Below are 23704 nucleotides of genomic sequence, written 5' to 3' on the forward strand. Positions count from 1 at the left end.
CAATGGCCCAATTTTCTCTCTGCTTGATGTTGGCTGGTCGAAGATGTGGCTTCCATCTTGCTGCTCTGCCATAGTAACCAAGTTTGTAGAGATACCTGACAGCTATTCTGAGACTGACATCAACTTGTTCTGGTGTGTCAGAGGCCTTGCAGCGAGGATTATCCTCCACACTTTTCTTAGAGGGCCTATGAGAGGGTCCTGGTTGATCTGGACGAGGCGGTGTGAAATCCTACCCCTCTCTAAGGAATTGCATAATCACTCTATTAATTGTAGAAAGCGGGATCCCAAGCTTTTCTGCGATTTTATGCTATTTCTAACTCAGAATGACCTACACAATGCGGCCTCTTTGAAATTCAGACAGTTCCAAGGCTTCTTTTGTACATGGCATGATTAAACAGTCTCATATAGAACCTGACACATAAAAAATGTCAATTAATAAAAAATATAAACCTTTACAAGTTAGAATAAACATAAAACGATGTACATAATCTTTTAAACATTATGAGGAAGATAGTTAAAAATGTAGTTATAATAGAATGTTATAGTAGCATTACATACTGATATAACAGGTACCAAGAATTTATTAAAGAATACTACCTTAAAAGGAATAGATAGGCTACATTTAATCTAACTGAAATCTCTAAATCTTAAACACTAAAACAATCCAGTTACAACTAGATTTAAGAGCATCTAGTTATTATCTCCCCTTGAATTCAACCTTTCTAATATTATTAGTCTTAGAGAATTTTTCAGAGGGAGCAGCCATTTGCACAAGAACGAGGAATCAGCATTATATCGGTAAGTACTCTTCCTTGGTTAATTTTTTTACTAGTTTTATTCAATAAGTTTATAACGTAAAAAAGTGGTTTTTACTAAATCTTTTTAAATATTAACTTACGTTTGACATAAAAAATGGTAATTTATACTTGTATAGATAGCGGTAAATCTTTCGCTAAATTATTAATTCCAATAATGTTTATATAAATAGGTTGTAGGATTCGATGTGTTTATAATATAGTCGTTAAGGGTTTCCTGAGGTTTAGCATTTCCTATATATATCGGTAATTTTCTTAATTTTTTTTAATATATTCTTATATTTTTATTCATATTCTTATTTTTCTATTTAATACGACTTATGTATTTTTAACTTTGATCCGTTAATAACAATAACAATAAGAAAAATAGCCTGAGGTCGCACTGGTGGATTTATGTATTCGGTATATCCTTGATAAGCACCTCAGCAGCGCAAAAAAACATGTGTAGCTTTGATTAAAAAGATCTTCTTTCCCCACAGACTAACAGGTAAGTTATATATGCAATTTTTTTTCAAATAATTTTATTGTATTTTATAGTAGGTTTTTTAATGTTTATATTATTTTATTGGATATAACTTTGTGTGCTCCATACAATAAGGTTATCCTGAAATAGGAATTGCGGTTCTATTGGTAAAATCCCAAATTAATAATAATAATAATAATATATATATACATTAAAGGGTGAGGGGCGGATCGTGTCGTTCGCGAGAAGAGACTCAATAGATCGCAGTGTGGTAGGTGCTCTACTAAGTACGTCACTCCGAACGGCAAGTCGAGTCGTATGCAAGCGATCCTTTTCGTCTCGATCTCTTCGAACAAGTCGTGGCGGGGGGGGGACGTCGGCGACGACTTCGCGAGCGGCCGGACGTAAAGACCGACCGCTTTTCCACCGCCGCAGACGACCCGAAATGGCAATTCCGCCGGCGACGCTGCCGCTCGCCGCGCGTGAACGCGACGGGCGAACGGCGAACGCCGAGCTAAGGCATGCGCCTTGAGGTTGAGACGCTTTTGGAAAACAACTCGGGTCCGGCTACGGTTCCGGCTTAGAGGTGTAGAGACGAAGAAATACTGCAAAACATCTTTTCCGACTCTCTAAGGGTTCTTTCCATTTATTGCTCTATATACATACATATAATTGCACACACACACGCACAGAGAGGCTATCTCTCTCTCTCACTTTCTCTCTTCCCATCTCTGACTCTCCCTCCCTCTCTTTCTCACCCTCCCTCTCGGTCTCTCTCTCTGTATACATACATATATACATACATACACACATTCACATACACTCTTACATACATACATATATATAGCGATTGATTGGTTATTGTTTCAGGTTCTGAGTTCAAATTCCTCCCAGGTCCACTTTGCTTTTCATCTTTGCGGCGGTTCCGATAGAATAAGCAATCAGTCCTGCACTGCACTATATTCTCTTGTTTTTCTCTTTCGCTTCCTTTTTCTGAAAGAAATCCACTGTTATCAAGATGGATGGACGTCAAAAACGTATTTTGCTACAGACACGCCATATCTCACGATAGTGCCCCTACCACTTCATCTAGGACTTGAGTGCCTAAAGCAAAGCCCCGCGCGCGCGCACGCACGCACACACATGCACATACACACACACACACACACGTACACACGCGCATGCACACACACGCGCACACACACACGCACACACACGCGCACACATGCACATAGACACGCACACACACGCGCGTACACAAATGCACACACACACGCACACACACGTACACACACGCGCACGCATACGCACACACACACACACACGCACACACACGTACACACAAACACACGCACACACGCACACACACGTACACACACGCGCGCACACACACGCGCACACATGCACATAGACACGCACACACACACACGTACACACACGCGCGTACACAAATGCACACACACACGCACACACACGTACACACACACGAACGCATAAGCACACACACACGCGGATGCACACACACGCGCGCACACACGCACAAACACATGCACATACACACACACACGCACACACACGTACACACACGCGCGCACACGCGCACACACGCGCACACACACACGCACACACATGCACACACATGCACACACACACACACGCGCACACACATGCACATAGACACGCACACACACACGCACACACACGTACACACACGCGCGCACACAAATGCACACACACACGCACACACGTACACACACGCGCACGCATACGCACGCACACACACGTACACACAAACACACGCACACACACGTACACACACACACACGCGCAAACATGCACATACACACGCACGCACACACGCACACACACACATGCACACACACGTACACACACACGCGCACACGCATGCACACACACACGTACACATATTTATGAATGTAATCATTTTGACTATGTATTATATTGAATGATACATGCAGGGTGTCAGCGTCAGGTGAAGAAAACTGGTTTGGTTGCTCTCTCTCCCGCGATAAGCATATACTACATACATATATACATACATACATATATATACTATATATACATACATACATATATATACTATATATAAATATATATGATCAGGTTGAGTAAGAAATAAGTAACGTTTTGAACCATGAAGAATTTGTACCGGATTTTTGCAGAGTTTTGAATTTTTTTAAGCAGTTTTTGCACTTATCTGACAACACAGACAGATTTGGCCAAATGCATCGATAAATTAACATCGATAGCTTTTTCGCCGTTGTTACAATCATCTGAAATGGAAAAGTCAAAGCGCGATATTCGAGCAATTTTGATATTCAACTTCAAAAAAGGACGTAAAGCAGCTGAGACTGCTCGCGATATCAACGAAACGTTTGGTGAGGAAATGGTTTAAACGATTTCGCAGTGGAGACCTTAGCTTTGAAGATCGTGAGCGTAGCGGACGCCAATCTGTCATCGATGACCCTCATTGAGAAAGATCCACGTAAAACCACTCGAGAACTGGCGAAAAAAATTCAAGTTAGCCAGAAAATTGCCTGCAACCACTTACATGCGATTAGAAAATCAATAAAGCTCGACAAATGGGTACCACACGATTTGAATGAAAATCAGAAAATGTGCAAATATGAAATTTCCTCGTCGCTCCTCTGTAACCAGACCGATCCATTTCTCAACAGTGTTGTAACTTGTGATGAAGAGTGGATTCTATACAATAATAAAAAACGTTCTTCGCTTGGTTGGACCAAAATGAAGCACTGAAAACCTTCCCTAAACCCGAGCTTTTCAAAAAGGTTATGGTGACTGTTTGGAGGTGTACTACTGGACTCATCCACCATAACTTCTTAAAACCCGGAAAAACTGTTACTGCAGAAACATATTTCCATAAATTGCCAAAATGGATTTTAAAAAAACTTCTACTTCTCCGTTCCAGTCTAGTCAACAGAAAATGGCCAATCATTCTTCCTGACAATGCCCGACCACACGTTTCACGAATGACGCTCCGGGAGTTGAGGGAACTTGGCTCCTGAGTTCTCCCCCACCCAGCTTATTCCACAGACCTTTCTCCTCCCGACGACCACTTTTTCAAGCACCTTGATGATTTCCTGCGAGAGAAGGAGTTCAAAAATCAAAGCGATGCTGAAAGTGCGTTCAAAGAGTTCCTCAGCTCCAGAATTCCAGATTTTTATGTTACCGAAGTAAACAAACTTGTAACTCTTTGGCAAAACTGTGTTGATTGTAATAGTACTTACTTTGAGGAAAAAAACTTCCGCATTGTTGAAATATATTGTGGTAGATTTCATGTTTCAAAACGTTGCTTATTTTTTACTCAGTCTGATACACACACACGTATGTGTGTGTGTGTGTGTGCATATGTGTGTATATATATATATATATATATATATATATATATATATATATATATATATATATAAATGTGTGTGTGTGTGTACACAGTGTTTGTATGTATATAAATAACGCCAACCTTTAAAATTGTCACGGTGGATATTGGTAACTGGAGTACATAACCAATGAAAATATGATGCCATGGCTTCTGTACATTTGACAATGGGTCATTTTATTCAAGGCCGATCTCAGGTTAAACAGCAATTACAGCTGTAGCAACTAATATCAAGATTTTAACCAAATTATTTGAATGTTCTGACCATTGTCATTCCTCTCCACACCAACATCTTTTCCAATTGAAATCTACTTTTAATAAATTTCATTAACTTTTATCCCAAGATGTTATTCTTTGTTGAATGAAATACAGATTTAGTTTGATATTTTAATACAACAAATATTATATATTTCAACGATAATGAGAATGTCGTTCACGGGAGATTACGAGACTTGGTTGCAGTTCACTACACGCACATAATTTAGCCAATAGGATTATTTGAAAATATAATGAAAATGTGAAGGCGAAGAAGAACGCTGTTAACTTGTATATTTAAATTACTATTAAATCTTAACCAAAAATAGCCTCTACGACGAATAGATTTATAATGGCCAAAGATGAAATTATTCATGAAATTTCTTCTCTGAATATTGACAATATATTTAATTTATGAAATATCAGGTGATTACCTAAAATTTAGATTAGAATCATTGATAAAGAAAGAGGCGAAGAGACTTTCTTAGAAAGTGAAATATGTTCGCCTTAATAGTCTACTTCTCAATAGCTTGATTAAGGGCAGCTTTTGACCACTGCTGCTGCTGCTGCTGCTACAGGACATTGAATCCAAAGAATGTTTGGTGGTTTTGTTGTAGTCAGTCCTGATCGAGAAAAGCTATGATCAAAGGCACTTCACTCGTGAACATCCGGCTTGTTTTATAATTATTCATTACTACATTATCTAATGTGTCCATTGTGGTAGTGTGCTTTTCACTTGAAGGACGTTCGTCCTATGATTCTTGCAGGTCAAGAGACCACATACTAACTCTCTCTATCTATCTATCTCTGCACATAAATATACCTTTACTTAAACACACACACACACACACACACACACACACACACACACACACACACACACACACACACACACATATATATATATATATATATATATATATATATATATATAGATAGATAGATAGATAGATAAATAATATCCATATTTGTTTTTCATTGAACATACGTATAAAACAATTCATAATTATTATCCCAAAGTTCATAATTACAATTAATGTACATATTACCACCCATCTTGTTGCATAGTGCGTCTATAACGAGGCTACTTCTGATAGATGCCGTGCATATCGATCGAGGGTAGGAGCTATCCCTTACATCCGTTGCCGTTACATCCGTTCCAATAAATATCTTCTGTATGAAGTGAAACCGGTTTGTAATTATATTTCAGAATATTTAATTATTTATTTGATTATGTGCAATGGAGTGTTAAATAATGCAATAAGGAATTTAGAATTATTTGAATCTAATAATGTATTTTGTTTATGATATGATATAGAATAGATATTATTGTATTCTGAAACGATTTCTTTGTAATAATGAACTTTGGAATTAATTAACTGCAATATAAACAGAATTTTGCATTTTCTATTATTTATTTTTATTTTTCGTGTGTGTGTGTGTGTGTGTGTGTGTGCGCGCGCGCATCTAGATGCATATAGATAAGTATGTATATGTATATATATTATTATATTATACATATCCATGGCTTTCACGCATTTTTCGTCTTCCAAATCCACTCACAAAACTCTGTGGCCAGAAGCTATTCAAGACAGTTACCGCAGATACTGAGCAGTGGTACTGAACGGAAAATCGCAGCCATGAAGCAATCCGTCGAACTAGTTTTCATCGTCTACAAAGCTGGATATGTTATTTTCATCAAGATAATGTTGATTGTGTCGAAGGACACGTTTAGGACCATTCATTGAAATACCATTCTGTCTAAATAATGGATCTACAAACGCAATATTCCTGCATGCCTCACATCTATTTTCATTCCTCCACTTCACTCTCTATTTCGTATCTTATCTAAATTATCTATTGCTTAACCATTTTCTCACATCGTCTCCGATGAAGTGATATAATAAATATCCTGGAAACAGCTGTAAGACCTATTTATAAATGTTCTAAAATCTTCACAGCCTTGGTTTTTTTATCTCATTCTGAAAACATTTTTTATATGTATATACATATGTATATGATACACATGTACACACGCATACATATATGAGTATACCCATTGATTGATAGACAGTCAGACACATACATGCATTGGCAGATATATGTCAGTCCATGCCTGTACAAGTCTTTGTGTATATTAGTGCCTGTGTATATTAGATATCTCTGAATGTGAGTGAGTATGTATGGCTGGATATACATATATATATATATATATATATATATATATATATATATATATATATGCACGCATATACACATACATACATACACACACTAAAGCATACGGTGTGTATGTTTGTGTATACATGTGTGTGTGACTACATATCTTTGCTGTTTTGTAGCCACGTGTATTTACATACATACACATACACACATACATGCACACATACATACATACACATACACACATACATACACATACACATGTACATACGTACATACACACGTACATACGTAATACACACATACATACGTATCTACATATTCCTGCATGTACAAATATATGCATGCGTGTAGGTCTATGTATTTGTGTACATATGTGTGTGTATGTATTGAAGTACTCGAGAACTGTATTCTGTTTCAATGGCGTCGTCGTTATATGTAAGCACACATGCCTACCTACGTGAGTCCACACAGAAATATATTTTCCTAGATACGTGCAGATCTTGAAATGAAAACCTATTTTCGATGATTTGTTCCTTTTTAAAGATGGAAACACAAAGAATCCGGTATTTTACATAATTTTATCATCTTCTTTAAATACACAATTATGTGTGTATCTATGCATGCTTGTGTATGTATGTATGTATGTATGTGTGTATGTATGTACGTACGTACGTCTGTGTATATGATTTTATGTATACATTTCTATATATACACGTATATCCACACATGCATATACATATAATGGGATACACACACACACACACACACACACACACACACACACACGTGTGTGTGGATGCATGTGTAGGTATGTATGAAGTTATTTTTCCAAAAGAAGTATTTAGATACAAACTGCGGGCGTAATACACTTAACTGGCTTCAAAGTGTAAAGTGAAATTTCCAATAATTCAGGACTTATTGCTGTTTCTGTGAAAATATGAGATGCAAATTCTCGACACAACTGTACGGTTGTCTGTTAGAGAAATTTCCCCAGATGAACATCTTTCTAATTTACAGAATAGAATAACAATAATAATACTTTCAAATTTTGGCACAGGGCCAGCAGTCCTTTCCTGACGTGAAGAGGAAGTCGATTACATCAACTCCAGTATTTGACTGGTAATTATTTTATGGTACTCATTTTATCGACCCTAAAAGGATGAAAGGCAAAGTCGACATCGGCCGTATTTGAACTCAGAATGTAAAGACGTGTGACATACCGCTAAACGTTCATTGTAGTGAAATCTGCAGGTAGTACAATGAGTCGATGTGGCTGCGTGTTATGTTATCACAAGAGTTCATATAGAGATGAAAGAATAAATATAAGATCAATACATTTACGACATAAAAATATATTCAATTCTTCTTTCGGTGAAAAATGCATAGAATCAAATTGTAGAAACTAGTTGAATGGAATAATCTTACGAAAGAAAGTGCACAGATGGGAAGTGTAGAACAACAGCAAAGTGATGGCTCTCAGTCGTATCGGTTATGAAGCGTAGAGAAATAGACGGGCATAGCAGCGACGTGAATGGCTCTAAGTCTAATCGACTAAGAAGCGAAAAGCTGGGTTAGCAAGCTATTTTTATTAATGGAACGCTGGACATTCTAGAAACATCTAAAAGAAACGCCAAGCTTCTTGAATAATTAAAAATTACGTTTCGTGACATCGATGCTTCCAGACATTTAGAGAAGGGAGGTTACTCTATGCTCTTTCTTGCAAAGGAAATCATTCAACTATCTATCTACCGCTACACGTTCGGTCACGCATGCTAACGATTCTCCCAACTTTCCACTTAATGCTTCTATGATATAAAAATAACAACCTTAACATATGACAGGTATCGTTGTATATAATGGGGAAGGGAACGTTAGAAAAGTTCACATTGTACAAGTTGTCCGTAAATTACCTTTACAATTTGAAGAATTCAGAAACAAAAATCAGAAAAAGAGATAAAACTGCAGAGTCTATTGGAAAGTACTTCCAGGTAGACTGGATTGGTTGCACGCAACGCATCTACACGTTACAATACAATCGACTTTGGAAGTTGTCAAGATAATTTATGAACAGCCTGTAAGACCGTTCTGCATTTCTGTTTGGATGGAAATCGTTATGAGGAGGATCAAAGTGAGTAATTTTGAGGGCGGGGGCTTAGTTGATATTACCGACCCAGTATTTGAGTAATACGTCAACGTCTACCCTCCGAAGAGATGACAAGCAAAGTTGACATCGATGGGATTTGAACCCAGAATGTAACGAGTCGATAACGTCGAGCATTTTTCTGAAGCTCAAACGAATCTGCCATCTTGAGTGGAAATCGGAGTTTGCTTTTCATTCGAAAGGATGAAAGGCAAACTGGACCTCGGAGAATTTGAACTCAGGAAATATTCCACGAAGCATTTTTCCGGCGCTATAACGATTCTGCCACCACGCCGTCGCAGTGGAGACATCAATATTAATAATTGCAACACAGGATGTGATTAAGCAATACCTCAACAAAAGCACAAGCAAAAACGTACCCCATTGTCCAAACAGTGGCCCTGCTTAGGTGAAGTCCAAACCTACAGAAGAGACGTTCAGTTCTGTAACACGACTGAAACAAGTGACTCTTTATGCGGAATACATGTCTAGTAAGCTTTCTACTTCATGAAATAAACTCAGTCCTTACAGCGCGGCGCTTACATAAGCACCACTCAATAAATTAACACATTAGAGACATCAGATACGATACAGCAGAGTGGTAATTGAATGGAGGAGAGAAGAAAGAGAGACGAGAACGAAGGGAAGAAGCGGGAGGGGGAGAAGAAATAGAGGGTACAGACGATAATGAAGGCATTATTATCATTATTATTATCATTATTATTATTATTATAGAGGTAAATGTGAAGAAGACATTGAGTATGTTTGTTGATATTCAGTTTTGATAGGCCGAGATACGATCAGTGATATTTTCCGATGTTGCCAGATAAGAGAGCACTGATTGGCTGCCAGAGATCAGCTGATACATCGATATCTGATCTAGCCAATACTCAATTCTAGCACTTTATCAATAACTCACAATAATAACTCTAACACTTCCTCTCCCTCCCTCACTTCCTCCCCACCCCCACTTCTCCAATGTCTCGGTCCTCCACACCCAACACACACACACACACCTATTTAACAATCACAATCTCTCTATATATATAAACACACACACACACATATTCACACATTCATATATAATAGATATTTGCATATGTATGTATGCATGTATATTAATATACACACACACACACACACACACACACACACACACACACACACACACACACACACACACACACACACACACACACACATATATATAGTATATTAGACATATTTGATATTGTGTTATATATTTATACGTAAGTGTGTGTATGTATATATACATATGTATGTGTGTGTGTGAGTATGTGTGCAAGTGAATGTATATTCGTGTCTGTTACATAGTAGAGTTAGAGCTGTTCAATGTTAGCTGCAAATATTTCTGGGTGAAAGTACACAATACAGGGACTGGAGTAAAATTTGTTATATGATACAAGGGTTGATTGTGATTTCTAGTTTCACTTCACGCAAACTCTTCAGACAGCCTTAAAAAAATCCTCAGATGGTAGGGGACTAGCAGATCCGTTAGAACATCGAACAAAATTCCTTGCACTATATTTCCGGTTCACCCTGTTCCAAGTTTCCTAAATCTCTCTTTCGTCCTCCCAAATTTCTAATTGAGTACTACTAATTAAGTAATAGATAACACTGAGAGGGGAAAATGAAATTCTAAATAAATACTTTATTTGCATCATAGCTACTCTACATGGGTATTGAGTACGTTTTAACCAATGTCGTCTATCGGTAGAATTGTGTGTGTGTGTGTGTGTGTGTGTGTGTGTGTGTGTGTGTGTGTGTGTGTGTGTGTGTGTGTTGTGAAGTCCTAGTCTACTTGATCGTCACAAATGTGTCTCTATGCTCAGTATAGAATCATGCCATCATGAAATGCTCAGTCGTTATCCTTATAAGTGTTTTAAAGAAACAACTTTGTGAGTATGTGTATGTATGTATGTATTATACACACACACACACACACACACACACACACACACACACACACACACACACAGCCTCTGTCTTCCGGCAATTTCATCATGTTCGACCGTTAATTCTTATACATTCGTTTTCTCTCTCCGTTTTTCCTCTGAATCCTATCTGTCAAAAAGAGCGCAGGTTCGAATCGTTACAGATTTTATCAGTGACCAGCATATAAAATAGACCTGTTTAGGTGAATTCGTATATATAAATTTATAATAGTATAAAATACAATTACAATTAAGGGCATAGTAGAGACTATGCCTGTGCTGAAAATAGACGCCAAATCATCAACTCCTTAAAAATTATCTCTTTTACAGTACACAACATGTTGCAATCGAGAAAGTAGGCTCTCAGAAATTCATTAATTAGTTAGTCATGGATTGATCAATTTCTGGATTAATGCAATAACTTTTCCTCATCGGCAAGAAGTGTGTCTTGCTGATCTGGACAAGTTATTGGACTGAGCCAGAAATTGATCAAATCAATCCATTTGGCTTCTATTTTCAGCATAGGCATATTCTCTTCTATGCCCTTAATTATAATTTATTTTATACTATTATAGATCTCTCTCTCTCTCTCTCTCTCTCTCTCTCTCTCTCTCTCTCTCTCTCTAATTTTTATCTTATACACAAGGTATGTGTGTTGTTAGCTTGTGGGTCGGCTGCGGTTTTTAGGTGCAAGACAATATATTCTCTATGTGCCTGGTGTAAAAAAAAAGACATCCAAAAGTAAGTCACAGTCAAGCGAGACAATTTACATCATGTTCTTTCTCGAAGCGACAGATCGATTTTTTACGTCATTGTTTTGACTTATTAATGCCGCAGACCGAATACTGCATACCGCATGTTCGGTGTGCGGCATTGATAAGTCAATGTATGTGTGTTCACGTGTGCGCATTTGTGCATGTAGATATATATATATATATACACAAATACTTCATCTTCGGTAGAGGAAATTTCACGCAATCTATACGCTTTTTAAGATCACGTAGAACAGCGTGCAACAAACTTAGAAAGTCCAAATATTAACAGAAAGAAGGCTTACATGACCGTAACTGAATTGTATGCTCACACAAATATATATATATATATATATATATATATATATATATATAAATATATATAAAATATGTTAAATAAAATGAGGCAACAAAGCCAAGGCAGTGTGAAATTTCTAGGAAATTTTATAAAGAGAAAGGTAGTCTTACAGCTGTTTCGAGCATATAAAACATATCCCATCATCAGAGACGATATGAGAGAGTTAAATAGAAGGAAATAGAGTTCAATATAAGAAGTTATTTTGGAAAAGGAGAGATATAGGAAGCATGAAGGGAAATATAGGAATAAAAATGAAAACGTGTTGGACGTTCCATTATGCAAGGAATGTGTTGGTCCTAGAAATTTCACACTGCTTTGGCTTTGCCGTCTCATTTTATTTAACTTATGCTCACACACGACCCGCAAAAGTACTGAAAAATAGATTTTGCAGAGTAATTACATATCAAAACAGAAGACTGGGAAAATGTATATATTCACACACACAAATATACATACATGCATACAAATATATTAAGTCTGTATTCAATATGCGTGTTTACATATAGTGAGAGATGCGTGGCTTTGGAGAGTCTTAACTTTTCTTTCTAGCAAAACAGGTGCATAGTGTACCCTGACTTTTAATATATATTTTGCTTATTTGGTTATGTTTGCTGGCCACCTTATCATTATTTTTCTGAATTTTGCATATATATATATATATATATATATATATATATATAGCATTCATACACAGCTGTGGACGTTATATTTACATACGATATGAAATGGTATGTTATACCATACACTCTACTCCATTCTCTTCCAACAGTAGTCCCATCTCTATATTACGTTTTCTCCAATCTGTTACAGTGGTTTGCTATGTTACATTTTGCTTGAAATATCTTTTTACTCTCTTCATCACAATGAAATCTCCAAAATATTTCTTATACCAAAGTATTCTTACGTTTCACATTTTCTCTTCGCTTTTTCTCTCTCCCCCCCCCCTCTCTTTCTCTCCCTCTAGCACTGTTTCCTGCCTCTCACTCTCATCCCCCCCCCCTGCCGCTCTGTCGCCATGTCTAATGTCGTTATCTACACACATACCTGTATACTCATGCGAGCGTGCCCACATACATTCTGTTGTTAGCATTGTAAATTTTGGCACCTCATGAAGACTAGTTATTTCATCCCGGAGAAATATACCTACATAAACATACATACATATGAGTGTGTATGCAAGTATATATATGTATGTTTGTATATATGTGTGTATGTGTGTGTACACACGTATATATGTGTGTATGCGTATGTACACACACGCGTATATGTATGTGTGTGTGTGTATGTATGTATATATATATATATATATATATACATATATATAAATATACATGTATATATATGTTTATATACATATATCTATATAAATACATACATATATATATATAAATATATATATATACATATATCTATATAAATACATACATATATATATATAAATATATATATACATATATCTATATAAATACATACATATATATATATAAATATATATATATACATATATCTATATAAATACATACATATATATATATAAATATATATATATACATATATATATATAAATATATATATATACATATATATATATATATAAATATATACATATATATATATAAATACATACATATATATATATAAATATATATATATACATATATATATATAAATACATACATATATATATATAAATATATATTATACATATATATATAAATACATACATATATATATATAAATATATATTATACATATATATATATAAATACATACATATATATATATAAATATATATTATACATATATATATATAAATACATACATATATATATATAAATATATATTATACATATATATATAAATACATATATATATATATAAATACATATATATATATATAAATATATATTATACATATATATATATATATATATATATATATATATATATATATATATATAAGCATATGTAAATATATATTGTCACTAAACGATCCCCCTAACTATATTATGCTAGGCCAGTAGTTCAATGGCCAGCACCGATATATTCACCATTCACTGCTCACCATTCTCTATTCTAGCAAAGATGTCGGCCATGTTATATGGACAAGCTATCTGCCGTTAGCTCACTGATACGTTCAAGTGATAAGCGATAATTTCGACATGGCGTTGCTGACAGCCATGTTGACTTATCTGTTCCGATAATGGGATTGAGTTGTAAATCTTCTGCAAGAATCTAGTTTGCTCGCTCTCAAGTAGTCCCAACTGGCAGAAGTGCTGTCTACAACGAAACACAATTTCTCTTCGCTATTTCTATTTATTCCTATATCTTTTTATACAAGTTTCTTTTTTCTGTCTTATCACCAGTGCGTATGTATGTATGTATGTATGTATGTATGTATGTGTGCGCGCGTATGTGTAGCTGTGTGTGTATGTATGTGTACAAATGTATTTTTCGCCGTCATTTTTTTTATTCCGTTAAACAAATTTAAACTAAGTAGCATGTATATATATTTATGTACAGGAATGTATACATACACACGCACAAATATATATACACACATGTCTATGTATGAGAGTATGAATATAAAAGTATAATTATACATACACACGCACAAATATATATACACACATGTCTATGTATGAGAGTATGAATATAAAAGTATAATTATATACACACACGCACTGTCACACAAACACACGCACGCACACACATATTATGTATATATATATGTATATATATGTGTATGTATATATATGTGTGTGTATGTATATATGTATGTGTATATATGTGTATATATGTATGTATATGTATCCACGTATGTACGAAGGAATAATTATGTATGAATATAATTATACACCTACAGACATGGCCAATTAATTCATTTCATCATACACACAAACACGATTTCATGTGTGTATGCGTGTGTTTATCTGTATGTACATAAATTAACGCATATACGCATACATGTATTTATTAGTATATAAGTATATATGCACAGATACATACACACACAACAGTTTGTAATGCGGGGCATAAATATAGAAACATATGAATATGTGTGTGTGTGTGTGTGTGTGTGTATTGAAGGGAGAATTCATATATACGTGTTTATATATATATATATATATATATATATATATATATATGTATGTATGTGTGTGTATGTATCTATATATATGTATGTATGTGTGTGTATGTATCTATATATATGTATGTATGTGTGTGTATGTATCTATATATATATATGTATGTATGTGTGTGTATGTATCTATATATATATATGTATGTATGTGTGTGTATGTATCTATATATATATATGTATGTATGTGTGTGTATGTATCTATATATATGTATGTATGTGTGTGTATGTATGTATATATATGTATGTGTGTGTATGTATCTATATATATGTATGTATGTGTGTGTATGTATCTATATATATGTATGTATGTGTGTGTATGTATCTATATATATATATGTATGTATGTGTGTGTATGTATCTATATATATATATATGTATGTATGTGTGTGTATGTATCTATATATATGTATGTATGTATGTGTGTGTATGTATCTATATATATGTATGTATGTGTGTGTATGTATGTATATATATGTATGTGTGTGTATGTATCTATATATATGTATGTATGTGTGTGTATGTATCTATATATATGTATGTATGTGTGTGTATGTATGTATATATATGTATGTGTGTGTATGTATCTATATATATGTATGTATGTGTGTGTATGTATCTATATATATGTGTGTATACGAATGTCTGTAAGAATGCGTACATACATATATTATGTATATATATATAGATACATATATGTATATATGTATATACATGTGTGTGTGTGTTTCTGTGTGTGTGTGTGTGCGCGCATACACGCAAACACATAAGCAAAACCATACATATACATCTGCATCTACATATATCATTTTGTCGCGCATAAATCTCGACGGAAAGTTTTGATTCATCTCCGTAAAACATTTAATCACTGAGAGTGCACAACGACCGAATCAGGAGTCGGTACTATATCTTTATGTAAATTTATCAAACAGGAATACCAAACCTCCACTATATTGCGTAGTTTGGCATCAAGAAGAAATCCCAGCAGAATGGTAGAAGAGCTACCTGTTTAAGGTACCTAAGAAAGGTGACGTGAGCATCCACAACAAATGGCGACCAATCACACTACTGTCCGTCACCAGTAAGGTGTTGGTTAGAGTTACAGTGGGGAGGTTGAAGGGAGGGGAGGATGATATGTTGATGTTGATGTTCGAGCAGGTAGAATTCCGCCAGGATAAGTCCTGCGTAGACAATATAGCCACCTTGCACATCATCATTAAGCATTCGATTGAGAAGCAGCGCCCGCTTTTCACCGCCTTCGTTGATTTCGAGAAGGCTTTCTACAGTGTGGACAGAGGTGTCGTCTGGAGGTTGAATGAGCATTATCGTATTCCACCGAAAATTATCAGCGTCATCTTATAGTTTTCATGTAGTGCTACTTCCCAGATCATCCGCAATGGCTAACTCACAAACTCTTTCAGAGATGAAACTGGTGGAAGACAAGGTTACCTACTGTCGCCAATAAGATTTTTGCAAGTAACCGATTGGATCATGATTGAGATAACATCAGGAAGTAACACTAGGATCAGATGAACAACCGTGAATCAACCGGAAGATCTCTGTTGTGCAGATGATATAGGACTGCTAGCGTATAACCGCCGGCAGATACAGTCCAAGGTCACAAAGTTAGCTGGAGAGGCAATGAAAACAGGCTTGTGAGTGAACCTGAACAAGATGGAAGTTTTAAGGTTAAACACCTGTCACCATTCTTTACATTCTGAGTTCGAATCCCACCAACGTCGACTTTACCGTTCATTCTTCCAGGGATCAATAAAATCAGATACCAGTCATGTAATGATGTCGATTTAATCCATTAGTCTTTTCTCTCAATTTATATCGTTATAGCAATGTAAGATATTTGCACATTACGACACCTTATGTCCTAAGCTCAAATAACGACGGAGTCAAATTCACCTTTCACTCTTCGGGTGTCGTTAAAATAAGATACCAGTTATTCACTGGGGTTGAAACAACCAGCTGTGACCCTTTTGCGCATGGTCATTGCCACATGATCATATGCATAGCCATGTGGCAATGTTTAACCCCACATCTGCCTGTCTTCCCGTTTATCTCGCTACTCTGCTTAGTTCCAACGATTTTTCCATCGGACATTGGAACCCTGTCACCGTAGGGGCTTCAACTCCCCGTGTCCGAGCACGAAAGTCCAATGTAGGAGGATGCAATTCGAACTCAGAACCTCAACAAACGGAATAGATAATACAATGCAACTCATGCAGCATTCTAGCAGTTATAGGATAGGAGTATTGCGGGTGGCAGCGGTGGTGGAGGTAGTGGTGGTCATGTGAGATGGTCGAACACCATTCAGTTTGTCTGGACACGTATTTGCTTGACCATAAACTCAGTGGAATCATCCTTAATTTCTCTTTAGAATCAAATACTTGAGGAACTATTATTTGATTTGGGTGTAAAATTAATGTTGTCAAACCTTAATGCAATAGACACCATCACCACCACCACCAACAACAACAACATCACCATTATTAACACCCTAATCAATACTGCTGCCACCACCACTGCTAGCATCACCTCTATCGTTAACCGCCACCACCACCACTTCTAGCATCAACTGCAATGCTTGTGCTGCTAATTCTGCTACAACAATAATAAATAATAATAATTCTTTCTGCTATAGACACAAGGCCTGAAAATTAGCAGAGGGGTTAACTGATTCCGTCGACTCTAGTACTTAACTGGTACTTATTTTATGGACCCCGAACGATGAAAGACAAATCATTTTGTCCGGCGCGCTAACGATCCTGCCATTCGCCGCATTAATGATAATAATAATGGTTTCAAATCGATTATATCGACCCCAGTCTTCAACTGGTACTTATCTTATCAACCCTGACAGGATGAAAAGCAAAGTTAACCTCGGCAAAATTTCAACTCAGAACGTAAAGACGGACGAAATGCTGCTCATTTTTTCCGGCCAGTTAACGACTCTACCAGCACACCGATTATCATCAATGTTGTTGTTGTTGTTGTTATTATTATTATTATTATTAGTAGTAGTAGTAGTAGTAGTAGTAGTATCGTATTGTCTTTGCACAGCTTCTAACGCTGGAGATGTACTACGGTGTCAGCTGTTCACTAACGATGAACTAAGGTAACACCCCTTATTTTTCGAGCACCACCCGGAGTATTCGAGCGGTTATTATTACTAAGAATAATAATAATAGACAGAAGCACTCATTTGGGCAGCTCAAAGAGACAAAGGCACTCATGCGCAGCTCAGGATGCTATAAATACGTCTGTGCATATGCGTATTTATATATATATATATATATATATATATATATATATATATATATATATATATATGAACATATATATGTGTGTGTATATGCGTGCATGTTTGTATGAATGCATATATACATGTATACGCGTCAGTGTGTGTGTGTGTGTGCATGTATGTATGTATTCCTTGGACGCATTGAATTATCAACAGTGATCGAATAAATATATTCAACTACATAATATATATATAATATAAATTGCATGCATACATACATATCACACACACACACATACATACATACATACATACACGCACACCCAAATATACACATAGAAACATGCATTTTGCCACTAACACGTGTTCCCGTCTCCACCAAAGTTGAGCCGTACGTTTTCCAGTGGATTGGTTAGCACGCGCGTGTGTGTATAGATGCGAACTCTTTAGCACTGAGAGATAGGGAAAGAAAGCCAATTGATGCAGTAAATTCCAACAAGTTCTGAACGTGGTTCGTTAAAATTTTGCCATTAGCTCTTGTTATTCTCGACCGTTCTTTGACACGAACCAAATAAGCTGACTTCTGCAAGAGGGGAATTGGTAGAGAGCAGGCATGAATCACTGTTGTCTTTGTTACTTCCATTCTGGGGCAGTGGCAGGTAATTTACTTCCTTCTGTAACTCTTGGATTCTTTTGATGATTGTGCTGTTGTGGCTTTTTTATTCTATATACAGATGGAGTGATTATTAGAAAGAAATGGGAAAACAGATAGATAGATAGATAGATAGATAGATAGATAGATAGATAGATAGATAGATAGATAGATAGATAGATAGATAGATAGATAGATGGATGGATGGATGGATGGATTTAGGTGGATGGTTAGTTAAAAACGGAAGAAGTCGCAACCTATTTCTCTCTCTCCCTCTCTCTCTCTCTCTCTCTCTCTCTCTCTCATACACGTACATAAACACAAATATTCATACATACATACGCACACATATGTACATAGATACTCTTACACATACGTATGCGTGTGAGTGCATGCGTGTGAGTGCATGCGTGTGAGTGCATGCGTGTGTGTGGGTTTGTATGCATATAAAGTTAGTGTTTATAAAATGTTATTCATGCGATTATTCAGGAAGACTCAATCCAGGGGCGAATTTATATGCTTTATTGAAGTCAGACAGAAATACTGAGTGACTGTAACTTCGAAGTTTCACTATGTATGCCATTAATTAATATTGGTTTCAAATTTTGGCACAAGGCGAGCAATTTCGAGGGCGGGAATGAGTCAGTTACATCGAGCACAGTGCTCAATTGGTACTTATTTTATCGGTCCCGAAAGGATGAGATGCAAAGTCGACCACGGCAGAATTTGAACTCAGAACGTAGATACAGACGAGATCCCGCTAAGCGTCTTCTCCGACGCGGTAACGACTCTGTGAGCTCGTCGTCATAACGTTACTATTGATTAATACTAAACAAGACAAGCTGACCATTTACCAATCGAGTTAGTATAACTTAACACTGTCCCTTATTTAATCACCACCCAACCTTTGTCTTTTATTAACATTGTTAACGATAATTGCAATCTGTTATATTTGTTACCATGGTTACTTCTAGTTTACACATCATTTGTAAATAACAGTAACAAATATAACTGATTGTAAAGATACTTTAAATAAGATCTACAAAATCTCTTTTACTTATTTAAATGCAACGAGAGTTGAATCTTTTAACACCTGCATATCTTAAAATAACTTTATTTAACGCGAGGTTGTGTCATATCAGTTGATGCAAGGTGTGTAAACTGACGTTTTGTTACCTGGAGCAAACTTGGTATATGTTGAGACAATGACATTGTTTAATGAAATAACATAAAACAAAAGTAAATGGTAAAAATTTTAACAAAAGGTTGCGGAAGTGAACACACTGGAATATAACCGAGAATAATAATAATAATAATGATAATTATATATATATATATATATATATATATATATATATATATATATATATATATATATTATATAATATGAATATGATAATAATCATGTTTATGTAAAGTGAATTTAAGTAAACTAGAAATTTAAAAAATGGAATGTAGAAGGTGTCTAACCTTGTATAATGTTGTAGAATTTTTATTGGATATGAGAGTATTTAATCTGCTCGATTAGAACTGATAAAACATAAAGCAAGTCGTAATAAAGTTTGAGATGAGAGACGGATTTAATTATACTTAATAAATTGATGTCTTAATAGGAAATTGTTGGTTGCATATTTAATAATTAAATAACAATGATAAATGGAATGAAAATAATTAAATCTAATTTTGAACAATTACATAAATATATTAAAGCTAAAAGTCTTCTAGAATCCAAAAACCTGGGTTTATTAGTCGCTGTCGAACATATTCTTCAATCAATATATCATGACAATGTAGGTAGGAAAGATATAACAACGAAGTCAACAATCGTTGTTAGTGAAAGCTGACTGTTGTACTTAGTAACAATGATCGCCACGGTGAACATATATTCTTCATAAGAAATAATATGATATAAAGCGTTAGAACAAATCAAATATATTAGACAAAGTTGTGGGTGTGTGATCAAATTGTTGCCAATTTGGAAATAAAAGGTTGCAAGTGTTTTCAATGTTCTAAAAATTTTGTATCTGTTTCTTGAGACGAACTTCTAATGTGGATTAAGTCGGAGGCTGGAGAATTAAATTTCGAAAGTCTCTGAATCACAGCGATGACAACGCACTTACTTGTTAGCGTGTGTTTGTGAAGTATAGAATCTTCCATTTTATACTAAAACACGTGATCTTCCAGTTCCAAATATGACACGTCAGCCTCACTTTGTTTCTTATCCGTTACAAATTTAGGAGTTTTGTTTCATCAGCAATTAGAGTAATACTTACAATTATACGTTTATTTAAATTCCACCACGCACATATACACACGCATACACACACACACACATTTTCCATACAACTAGCATTCTATATATATATATATTCGTAATTCACCTGTTCTTATAATAACCAATAATGGATCACCCTAACCAATCTTATTCGTTCTATAATATTAATGTTTATCGAAACCCCACCCCCACCCCACGCACTACGACAACTCCCAGTCTCAGCATCAATTTACAACAAACATTTTCCGAGATTCGAAAATCCGTCTTTGGCGAACTTGTGACTCGTAAATAAATCAATAATTGTATATACGTTTGCTCGTTGATATGCACGTGTCTATACATCAGCATACACACATACATATATAGACATATACATACATGCACACGCACACATATACATATATACACACACACATACATACATACATATATATATATATATATATATATATATATATATATATATATATATATATATATATATACACATATACCTGTGCGTGTATTTGTAAATCCCTGTAAAGGGAAACGTGGTAACAATCTCAGAAAATCTAAGTCTTAACAACAATAAAGGAATCCCAGGAATGGAAAAAGATGAAGGGGAAAAAATGAGAAAGAGCAAACGCCACAGCATTGGAGCTTTTGAATAACGCACACATACACACACCTAGACACGCAGACGTATGCACACATATACACCCTCCACATATATATATATATACAAACACACATACTTATGTACGTATATATGTGTGTTTGTGTTTGTGTGTGTGTGTGTGTGTACCTCATGCATACGTAAATACTATTGCGATAGATTTAATATTAAACAATCTGCCAAGAAAAATCCCCACCAGAGCAACAAAAGGTAAAAAAAAAAAAATAACATCATTAGTAACAGCAATAATGCAAAAGTGATAAACATAACGTTGTAAACCCCCTCCACTCCATCTCTTGATAACACACGTCAATATCACACTCCACCCACGACCACCACCCGCATTTGCTTAAAATCTATCAATTGTATTAAAAAATAGCCACGTTGAAAATAACAGTAAATCATAACGAGATAAGTGTGATTCGAACTCGAGAACCAGTGATGTATTGGTGTGTATTATTTATATCAATGTTCAGATCGATAATATTGGTTTCGATATTTTATCTTGGAATGAATTTTTTTCTTGATTCCACACTGGAAAGTAGTCTATCTTCGGACGATAAGAAATAGAGAAATTTATAACGTACGTCCATATGTATACGCGCGCGTGTGTGTGTATATGTGTATGCATATATAGGTATGTATACATGTTTGCATTATGTATGTGTGTATATATGTGCATATATACATATATATATATATATATATATATATATATATATATATATATATATATATATATATATAAAACTTCATATATGTGTATACATATATTTATGTATATATATATATATATATATATATATATATATATAGTTTGTAGTGATGGACGTGTGCGTGCGTATATGCATGTATTTATGCATGTGTGTATGTAAAAAGTGAATAAAAGAAGTCAATGAAGGAAGAAATTAGACAAAGATGAGAAAAAAGCGAATAGAAAGAGATAGAATTTTCTGTTTTATTTCACATTTTCACTGAAATATATTTTACAAAATATTTTCATTTAACAAAATCCGTCCCACTTGTGAATTTATATACGTACATATATAACGTACATATATATATGTGTGTGTGTGTGTGTGTGTGTGTGTGTGTGTATGTATGTATGTGCATATATGCCACGCAACCTTATACATTTTAACACTTGACGCCGCCATCGCCACAGATATACATTATTGATAAACTTGTCTGCTTCCCTAAACTGCTCAAGCTAAACTCTCAATAATATTTATCTTCTTGATTTATAAGGGTTGCCGTTCTTGTTGTTATTGTTGTTGCGTGCGTATTTGTGTGTGTGTGTGTGTGTGTGTGTGTGTGTGTGTGTGTATTGGTGCTGTAGTTGTTGTTTGGATGTGTTTTGCCCCCATAAGCAGATCTATCATTAAAATTGTTCTATCTGTGG

General features: G+C 35.3%; 1 protein-coding gene across 2 annotated transcripts in view; it reads left to right on the forward strand.

Annotated features, from left to right (window-relative positions):
• The first annotated feature begins 663 nt into the window (after positions 1-663).
• Positions 664-23704, forward strand: part of LOC106872244 (ferredoxin-fold anticodon-binding domain-containing protein 1 homolog) — a 131574-nt gene continuing 108533 nt past the window's right edge. Inside the window, exon 1 of one of the 2 annotated variants that reach the window (XM_089354573.1) lies at positions 664-798. The gene's annotated coding sequence lies outside the window, so the exon portion shown is untranslated. The remainder of the gene's footprint in view (positions 799-23704) is intronic. The other variant, XM_014919158.3, reaches the window with a different exon arrangement.

The sequence above is a fragment of the Octopus bimaculoides genome, chromosome 7 (genome assembly GCF_046866305.1).
Source record: "Octopus bimaculoides isolate indiv1 chromosome 7, ASM4686630v1, whole genome shotgun sequence".
NCBI lineage: Eukaryota > Metazoa > Mollusca > Cephalopoda > Octopoda > Octopodidae > Octopus > Octopus bimaculoides.